The sequence below is a fragment of the Nannobrachium achirus genome (genome assembly GCF_963921795.1).
Source record: "Nannobrachium achirus genome assembly, chromosome: 19".
NCBI classification, from domain to species: Eukaryota; Metazoa; Chordata; class Actinopteri; order Myctophiformes; family Myctophidae; genus Nannobrachium; species Nannobrachium achirus.
Window position 1 is genome coordinate 54073380 of NC_137826.1, and position 10948 is coordinate 54084327.

Consider the following 10948-nt stretch of genomic DNA (forward strand, 5'->3'; position numbering starts at 1 on the left):
TTTAGATCCTGTGTCTATCCTGTTCATTAAATAAAAATAAAATAAAAACATTTATGATTTTTTTTCTAACTTGAAAAAGGATGAAATTGTACTTTCTATAGATGGTGTGAATATTGAAATAGAGAATTACCAAAACAGCTGCAACCGTTATTTGAGTTTAGTTCAGAAGATGAGGACCATAGAAGAAGATATGATTTCAAACACTTGTTTGCGCGGACAACATTAAAACAAATGTGTATTTCTGTTACAGGTATAAATTTGAAGGAGTTGAAGAGTTGTACATCAATGTTTCAGTTTAAGAAAGTGTTTAAGGGGGGAAATGAGAAATTATGAATTAGATGGTTATTATGCTTCTTGCCTTGTTTTTTTTTTATTGTGTGTGTGTGTGTGTGTGTGTGTGTGTGTGTGTGTGTGTGTGTGTGTGTGTGTGTGTGTGTGTAAATATATATATATATATATATATATATATATTTATTAATTTATATTCATATTTTCTTTTGGTTTTTGTTTGTTAGTCCTTGATTGTGTTTTGTTTTCTTATTCCTTTGAATTTGATGTACTGTATAGTGTATAATGCAGAGGCCATAATAAGGGTGTTAAAATGTTTTTAACTTGACAACAGGGGCAGGCTTAGATTAGATTAATCTTTTGCCTGCTCCCTTTCAGTTCATTTATGGATGATGTATAAATAAAATTAAAAAAAAGTAAATTGTATATAATGTAAAAAAATATGAATGAAATGAAATAAATAAAATGAAATGAAAATGAAATTAAATGGTTTGACAAAAATATGGACCACCCACCGGTCAAGATTCAATTTATCCTCTGAGCAAGCAGACTGGATCAGTGGTCAAAATGTCAGCACTTAACGTCTATTGGTTTTTATGAGCAGCCTGGACAGTTTGTTTATTTGCTTGATTCAGTATTTATTTAGATATTTGATACTCATTTTGAGTATCTCACAAAGTGTTCACAAAAGGCAGAGTAGACTTTAAAATGACACCAAACAAGTTTGAAAGTGAAATATCAATTTAATTTCTCTCCACATCACCATGATAAACTCTAAAAAAAATTATAATAATAATTTAAAAAAAAAGGATATAGCAGGTCTGGTGATCTTAAGATCCTCAGACCTGCTATATCGGTTGTGCTCAGAAAATTTCATGTCAAGGATCCCCAAAAGATATGCTATTTATATATAAAAATTCTCTGATATATGCTTTTTGGCTGCGGACCCCCATCTCAAATTGTCTTCCAGGGACACCAAGAAGCAAAGTTTTGAGTTAAAAATGTTAGCTTTAGGACCAAACATAGCTGGCGTAATGGTCCGGGCACCTGACAGCCTTTGCTACGTGTCACCCCCATCGCTCTCCCTGTTTCTACCTACTGTACTATCAATAAAGGCATAAAGAAATAATACGATGACAATAAAATAATGCTAAATATAATAATATAAAAATGTATAATAATAATACTCACAGAGGAGAGCATGAGCCATCCTATCCTGTGATGAACGACCCCAAAAGACCTTCTAGTTTCTATTAACTACTGATGAGACACAGAGAGAGAGAGAGAGAGAGAGAGAGAGAGAGAGCGAGAGAGAGAGAGAGAGAGAGAGAGAGAGAGAGAGAGGAGAGAGACAGAGAGACAGCGAGAGACAGAGAGAGAGAGAGAGAGAGAGAGAGAGAGAGAGAGAGAGAGAGAAAGAGAGAGAGAGAGCTGACAATGAGCTCAGCATTGTTTCTTTGCATGTTTTTCTTTTTTTTCATGTGGTCTTCCTCTTTTTTGAATAAAAGCTTAGATACAGATTATGATCTCATTCAATGCAGGTCTAAATAGTTTGATCTTGTTTGATTCTTTTTTGAAAGACAGTAAACAATATTATGAGTGAAAACAGCAATGTAAACTATATACTAAGCTACATAAAACAGTGAAGACTAGGCTGGCATTAAAGTCCACAAAGGAAACAGTTTGTGGGTCAAACCACACTCACACAAACATCCTCCATCACAGTGGAGCTTCCGTTGTCATGTTTCCATTTGATGCTATTCTGGCACTAGTTTCATGTTTATAGGTGTTTATCAGGGGTGTAGTAACCATAACTCTATGGTAGTAATAGTGACATGTTCTGTTTCTGCATTAATCCTGTTCACCCTAAACCTACCTTTTACTCATAGACTATATTGGGATGTACACTGTTACCATAATCAGAGGCCTGCTGAGGTTAACTGCAGTAAATGTTTCACCAGTGATAGATGTTATATTGCTCATTACATTCACTCTAGATTGGACTGTACATTGTACACTGTATTTATTCATATCCCAACTTTGTAGTTGGCTGACTCTACAGTATCAGCCACAATTTACAATTTGACTTCTTATATGAAAGGGCCGGTTTGGGACACCAGGGAGTCGAGGATTCTGATTGGACTGTGGGCGGGGCGGGACCAGTGCCATCCAATGTAAAACTCAAGTCACTTCCTTTCCTACTGTGATTCGTTGAGCACTATCCAATCAGAAAGGACGGGTCTACGTAACAGTTGACGTTCAGAAATCAGTTTCAAATAGATGCCCAACGTCCGTCCGTCCGTCCGTCCGTCCGTCCGTCCGTCCGTCTGTCTGTCTGTCTGTCTGTCTGTCTGTCTGTCTGTCTGTCTGTCTGGGTGTTTGCGTGTGCATTACCAGGGGCGTCACAAGGGGTAGGAAAGTGGGACTGAGTTACTAAGGGCCCAAGGTGGAGGGGCCCTATAGTAACTTTAGCTATTGAAAAATAGCAGATATACAAGCTCACAGCGCGGCACCGAGTGCCGCGCTGCGAGCTTGTAGATCTGCTATTTTTGAAAAGTCGTGAAAATGTGCGCAAATCTTTGAATATATGTATTTTTTAAGTGAACATTTGTAACTCAAATTTTGCTTCTGGGGGATCCCTGGAACTAAATATTTTGAGATGCGGGTCCGTGGCCAAATACATGTTGGTGGTCCTTCACATGAAAACGTTTGAGCACCACTGACATAGAAACATATTTTTTTTGCGCACATTTTCACGATTTTTCCAAAAATAGCAGATAGTTAACATTCATGGGGGGCCCACAGTGAATCCTTGTACCCAGGGCCCAGAATTTGGTGTGACGCCCCTGTGCATTACTACCAGCCACAGAGTGGATGATACAGGAAATGTATCTCTTTGAAACCATATGACACAGGAAACTGCCTTTCTACTCAGTCCTGCAGACATTTTAACCAGTAAGACTCCCTACTAGTAAGACACCTCAGGGTGACTTGCGACCTCAGGGTGACATGGCCATCTGGCCAACCACAGCGTTTCTCTGACGATTCTAGTTGTTGTCATTCTGGGGGGAGTTTGTTCATGTTTTTGTGAGGGGAGAACACTGCAAACTCCACACAGAAAGGCCCTATCGCCAACCCCACCTACCCAGCCAGCACGCCCACATGGGTCCCGCATGGGTACGAGTTGGGCTACTTGGGTACCACGTGGGCATGGGCTTGATGTGGGCAAATTACATGGGTCCCACGTGGGATACATGTGGGATACCTGGGCATGGGTTGGAAGTGGGCTTTCCCACATGGTTCCCACGTGGGCTACATGTGGGCTAACTGGGCATGGGATTGAAGTGGGCTGGCCCAAGTGGTTCCCACGTGGGCTACATGTGGGATAACTGGGCATGGGATGGAGGTGGGCTGGCCCAAGTGGTTCCCACATTGGCTACATGTGGGCTAACTGGGCATGGGATGGAAGTGGGTTGGCCCACGTGGTTCCCGCATGGGCTACATGTGGGCTAACTGGGCATGGGATGGAAGTGGGCTGGCCCACGTGGTTCCCGCATGGGCTACATGTGGGCTAAGTGGGCATGGGATGGAAGTGGGCTGGCCCAGGTGGTTCCCGCGTGGGCTACATGTGGGCTAACTGGGCATGGGATGGAAGTGGGCAGGCCCACGTGGTTCCCGCATGGGCTACATGTGGGCTAACTGGGCATGGGATGGAAGTGGGCTGGGGCACGAGGTTCCTGCTTGGGCTACATGTGGGCTAACTGGGCATGGGATGGACGTGGACTGGCCCACGTGGTTCCCGCATGGGCTACATGTGGGCTAAGTTGGCATGGGATGGAAGTGGGCTGGCCCAGGTGGTTCCCGCATGGTCTACATGTGGGCTAAGTGGGCATGGGATGGAAGTGGGCTGGCCCAGGTGGTTCCCGCGTGGGCTACATGTGGGCTAACTGGGCATGGGATGGAAGTGGGTTGGCCCACGTGGTTCCCGCAAGGGCTACATGTGGGCTAACTGGGCATGGGATGGACATGGGCTGGCCCACGTGGTTCCCGCATGGGCTACATGTGGGCTAACTGGGCATGGGTTGGAAGTGGGCTGCCCACGTGGTTTCCGCATGGGCTACATGTGGGCTAACTGGGCCTGGGATGGAAGTGGGCTGGCCCACGCGGTTTCTGCATGGGCTACATGTGGGCTAATTAGGCCTGGGTTGGAAGTGGGCTGGCCCACGTGGTTTCTGCATGGGCTACATGTGGACTAACTGGGCCTGGGTTGGAAGTGGGCTGGCCCACATGGTTTCCACACAGGCTACATAGATTTTTCAAGCGTCAATCCCTGCAGTTCCTACATTGGTCTATTTTTTTTCCAGTTTTTATTTTTTGGCCGTGAATTTTGGCTTAGGCAGTGGGGAAAAACATATTTCCTTTAAATATTTCCATATGGACCAACCAAGAGTAGCCTAGTTATTAACAACAGCTTGACCAAAATATCTATACACAGGGTTATGTAAAATAATAATAATAATAATAGTAATAATATCCATGGCTTTGATGCTATAACAATTCCATGCTGTACCAATAGGAGAGATAACAGGCAAAATGTTGATCAAAATAACACTTCTATATTCTCAAATTGTTTAGACTTGTTGTAAATTAAGTAATGCAGATGCTTAACAGTAATGTAACTCTTGATTGGGTAAAATGAAACCAAATGGACCTGTAGATATATGAGGGTCCATTTGGTCACCAAATCGCCATCATTTAGCTGGGGACGACCTGGAACCCTCCCAAGGACCACTGGTTTGTGTGTGTGTGTGTGTGTGTGTGTGTGTGTGTGTGTGTGTGTGTGTGTGTGTGTGTGTGTGTGTGTGTGTGTGTGTGTGTGTGTGTGTGTGTGTGTGTGCATGTGTGCTTTTAACCTGTCTGGTGGTAGTAGGAAAAACATTCATTTCATTACTTCTATTTTGGCCCATATGCTCTTAAAACAACATTCGACAACATTACATTATATTCATTAAAATAAGTTAAGCAGACTCCTGGTCAAATCCACACTCAAAAATGCCAAGATCATAATGCATTGCATCGCAAAACTGTTCTGTTTTTATAGAGCTGCTATTCATGCAAAAATGTAGTTATTATGAGTGGTTATAAAGATTTTAGAGAGAAGCCTCAGGCCATACACAATCTGTCTGTGTTCCCATGATTGGCCAGACTTTGGACTTTGCTTTATGTGCTGCTAGTTAGTTTACCTAGCTGCTTTGTACAACACCACTAGCCTAGCAGAGCTAAACAATCCACCCAATACTGCAGTTAGTTAGCTGCATTAGTATATAGTCTGGCTATGTTAGGCTACAACACCACATTCATTTTGTTCAACAAGACAGACAGACAGACAGACAGACAGACAGACAGACAGACAGACAGACAGACAGACGCACATGCATGCACACACACACACACACACACACACACACACACACACACACACACACACACACACACACACACACACACACACACACACACACACACACACACACACAGTGAGTAGACCAAACCAAGCCTCTCATTACCATGTGAATACAGGGTGATTTCACATGTAGGTGTTATTGACCGTCTAACCAATCACTGTGCTTCCCAGACTTTTTTGAAACTGAATCACTTTTTCTTTGTCATTTGAGAGTGAGGAACTTCATGACAGGACTTGCTTCCACGAATGGACCTTAAAAAATCCAAAAGTATATGGTAAGTAGCCTCATTGTCTAATCTATATTCTAAAATGTTCTAGACTAGGCTAGATACAGGCAAGTTTTAACTCACGGTTTGTTGATTTTGTCAACTTAACTAAGGACATTATCTTTAAACAACAAGTTACATGTTTTATGCTCTAGATGTAATGTTATGTTATCACATTGTAACAAATTATTTCAAACCATGGATTTAGGCAGGCCAATATTGTTATATATTATGTTTTAAGTCCCTAGATTACAATATATGTTGGTTTACCGTATGTACTGTATATGTCGGTTAATGTACCCAATAGTGTTCCTAGTCTGGGCAAACCCACAAAAACAGCAGCTCTACTAGCTAATAAAGCATCACAGCACGTTATGAGCTTGTAAATTGTCAATGTTTTGTCAAAGAGTTGTGTGCAGAGCAGTTAAGTATTTAGTACAGCCATATGCTTAAAGGTGGGCCAGAACCTAACTTTTTTCCCTCCTCAAATATGTGTAGGCCTACATTGAAATTTACATTGCTTTAACTTTTGAAATCTCATTTGTCCCCTCTTTCTTGAAGACAAATAATGTGCTCAACCCAAACCTGAAAAGCAGAGGCTTCAATCTACAGACAGACAATGAAGTACCCCATAAGTGACAATGGTAATATAAACTTACATAACGTTTGTGATTTTGTTGGGATATTGAGCTTGGCTAACTTTAATGTTGTGTGGGAAAAAATGAAGTTGAATGTGACAGCATACGGCTGCAGCTAACTAGTGGAAGGGGCAGATTTGTTGAAGAGATCACGGTTGGCAGTTACATTTTTATTCTACATCAAGGGTCTTCAACAGGGGGTCCAGGATACCTAGGGGGTCCTCAGAGTCACTAAAGGGGGTCCTCCAAATCTTTGTGTGATAGAAACCTTATTTTCTCATTTTTTATATTAACCACTTGAACCCTAGTGTCCATATTCTGAGAACTTGAGCCAAAAATAGCAGATCTACAAGCTCACAACGCCTTGCACTGCGAGGCGTTGTGAGCTTGTAGATCAGACATTTGGGCAAAGAGGTTTTGTAGAGAGGGAAAAGAGCAGACCAAGTAGTGAGTGAAATGTCAACTTTATTAAGTATTGACTGTTCAAGTGGTTAACTATCTGAAACACAAATCGACATGGATCCAAAATACAATGATGATTTTCCTGTCATGATGAAACTATATGGAATCTATGTAAAGGTTTTGGTGGTCCCTGCTTCATCTCTCTCAACTAAGGGTTCCGTGGCCTGAAAACATTGAGCATTCAAAACCAGTTTGTCCACAGTCAGCAGGCACGTAGACAGTAGGCAGCTGATAGCATAGGCCTACTCAACTTGCTTATAGAGATGCAAATCTTTGCTATTGTTGACGGGGGGTTTACTTTGGGTCATCGTCACCTGGCTTTACAAAGAATCAAATGTGCCACGCGCTCGCCAAATGGTCTGTCTCCTGTGTACTACACTATTGGACTTTAGTTACTAGTTACTTATTTAGAATATTATTAGGCTATAAAACATAGGCCTACATTAATCTCTTCAGCCCTATACATTTTGTCTATTTGAAAATAGCCGATCTACAAGCTCACAATGCGTCGCAATGCACTTCACAGGCATTTCGGCTGGCATTTCGCCTACTAAAATCTCATTCCTGGTGACGCCAGTGTAAGTGTGTTTAAAGATAGAATGACTACTTTACATTCATATCTTGTGGCTAATCCTTTCTTTGACTTTTGCCATAAACTCAGGAATTGCCATGTCGGAGATATCTAAGGTTAAGGCTTCCTGGGTGAAGGCAAGATGGACAGACCAGTGGAACGCAGCAGAACCATCCAGGCTTCACCAATTCATCAAGGATCTCACAGATGTTCCTGACCAGCACCTCCCCCGTAAGGAGTGGACAACCCTCAATCACCTGAGGACAGGTGTGGGACATTTCAGTGCAGCACAGGATCCATCACAGACTGTGTAGCATGTGATGACCAGCTGCCCTATATACCAGCCACTGAATGGTGATCGTGGCCGAGAATGATCATGACCTAGACAATGACACACTCGACTGGATTGCTGCAACGGAGTGTAAGGACATACAACAGAAAAAGATCTGGATGATGTGCCACCCAAATAGACAAACTCTCTCTCTCTCTCTCCCCTGTGGTTGGCTAAAAAAACATCCACAAGCACAGCGGACCCAGATTGATGAATGCAACATGAATGAACAGTGGATTCCAGAAAACCTATGCCCTAAAACAGTTTTGTTACAAAATTCAAGATTTTGATGCACCTCTTACACAATTTATGTTTTTGGACATTTTTTATCCTTTATTTTGTTCTGTTAGCAGTCTGTGGAGCATTATGGGAATATCTCTTTTTGCATTTCAAGTGTTTTTTTTATGTACTGTATGTACACTTGTACACTATGTGCACATTTGATCTGTTTGCCTTCATGCTGCTGCTATCTATATTGTATTGTATTATCTTGTTTATTTTTGTAATAAACGTTGTCAAATATACAGTATATTGTCTATTTCATCCAAAATGTATTTTAGGGTTAGGGTTTCAATAATTAACACAGTTCATGTCAAACACTGTTTTAGTCTACCATTAAAATCTTCCTAGGAGCAAGGTTGAGCCCACTTGGATCCCACGTTTATCCCCTATGGTTCCCGCATAGAATTGCCTAGGTGGGGCCCAACCAGGGCCCATGTAGAACCCACCTAGAGCCCACACAGGCTAGCCCCATATAAATTTGCCGATGTGGGGCCCACCCAGGGCCCCTGCAGAACCCATGTTGATCCCACGTGGGCCTCGGCAAATGTATATGGGACCCAGGTGGGTCCCATATACATTTGCCGAGGTGGGGCCCACCCAGGACCCATGCAGAACCCACCCAGAGCCCACGTGGGCTAGCCCAAGTGGTTCCCACTTGGGTCCCATATAAATTTGCCGATGTGGGGCCCACCCAGGGCCCCTGCAGAACCCATGTTGATCCCACGTGGGCTAGCCCAAGTGGTTCCCACTTGGGTCCCATATAAATTTGCCGAGGTGGGGCCCACCCAGGACCCATGTAGAACCCACGTTGAGCCCACGTGGGCTAGCCCAAGTGGTTCCCACCTGGGTCCCATATAAATTAGCCGAGGTGGGGCCCACCCAGGACCCATGTAGAACCCACGTTGAGCCCACGTGGGCTAGCTCAAGTGGTTCCCACCTGGGTCCCATATAAATTAGCCGAGGTGGGGCCCACCCAGGGCCCATATAGAACCCACACAGAGCCCACGTGGGCTAACCCACGAGGGACCCTTGTGGAAACCGCGGACATTCCCACATAGAACCCACGTGGGCTAGCCCAGGCGGTTCCCACATGGGTCCCATATAAATTTGCCGAGGTGGGGCCCACCCAGCGCCCATGTAGAACCCACGTTGAGCCCACGTGGGCTAGCCCAAGTGGTTCCCACCTGGGTCCCATATAAATTAGCCGAGGTGGGGCCCACCCAGGGCCCATGTAGAACCCACACAGAGCCCACGTGGGCTAACCCACGAGGGACCCTTGTGGAAACCGCGGACATTCCCACATGGGGCCCATGTAGGGAAGCCCACCCTGTACCCATGCGGGACCCATGTGGGCGTGCTGGCTGGGTAGGGTGTGGGCGCTGATGATGCGGAGCGGAGGGAGGAACACGCCGCCCATATATGTCCTTAATATTGATAACATAATATCCTTAGTTAACGTAAGTAATGCCAAGCAGGGCCTCGGTGAGTTAGGGCCTTCTTCTTCTTCTTCTTTCGTGTATCATCGTCCTTGATGATTGGTTGACAACATTTTATTTCACAAGATTTCTTGTTACTTAGGGGAGGCCATGGGGTGGCTGTCGTCTTCTCCCCCTTGCTGACGTCGGCTTAGGGCCTTGGTTTGATGCCTGTGGATCTATGGGCCATATATGGTACCATAACATTCTCATTTTCGACCTGGAATTTATTACATCAGAAATATCCATGTATGGACATAAAAGGTGTTTTTCTTTTTCTGGGAATGACCATAATATTATATGGACTTTTATACCCTGAGAAATCTTGTAGCTTCTCTGACTGTCAGTACAGGAAGTGATGTCACGTTACATCCTTTTTATGCCCATATATGAGTCATTCTGTACCACATCACTGTGACTCACTGACATCACACTGACATCACTTCCTGTACAGAAGACAGACAGTCAGACAGACAGACAGACAGACAGACAGACAGACAGACAAGCTACAAGGTTTTTCAGGGTATAATGCCACCTTCGGTCGCAATAATGGGGAGATAAGTGACTGTCAGGTTGCATTCACAAACTTTAGAAGGCAATGGTATCAGGAGGGAATATGGAACATGGGACAGATCCATGTTGATGACATGACTGCAGAGATACTGTGTACCGCTTTGTGTGATTTTAGGCCAAAATCTGTAGGAGCAGTGTCCATAAATGTGCCAGAGATAAGAGTAGGGGCAAAAGTGTGACGTGACGGACAGACAGACAGACAGACAGACAGACAGACAGACAGACAGACAGACAGACCGCCGGTGGAGCTTTTCATAGTAACTTCATTTCAGCCTATTCGTTGAAATGATATAAAAGCAAAAATAATCCAAAACTAAATATTGTTAGATTATTTGAAAGCTGTATTGTCTGGTCTAATTTATGAAATAATGACAGAAAAGGACAAGGCCTTTTGTTTTGTTATTTATGGAAGAATGTTATATCATTCAAAACTAGCAGGACGAATACAAAACTAGGGAATGCTGTTTGATGTTGCCTTAATGTTTATTCCTTTTGAAAGTGAGGCAAAACAGAACATTTTCCTGCTATGGAACAATTTAAGGCCTCTCCATACTTCGACCGAAATGTTCGGTGAGTTGTGTTTTCCGACGTGCAAATT

General features: G+C 43.6%; 1 long non-coding RNA gene across 1 annotated transcript; it reads left to right on the forward strand.

Annotated features, from left to right (window-relative positions):
* The first annotated feature begins 5842 nt into the window (after positions 1-5842).
* Positions 5843-7927, forward strand: LOC308304252. Its single transcript, XR_013963048.1, has 3 exons — positions 5843-6027; positions 6580-6662; positions 7780-7927. It is a non-coding gene; the product is annotated as an uncharacterized lncRNA (long non-coding RNA).
* The last annotated feature ends 3021 nt before the right edge of the window (positions 7928-10948 follow it).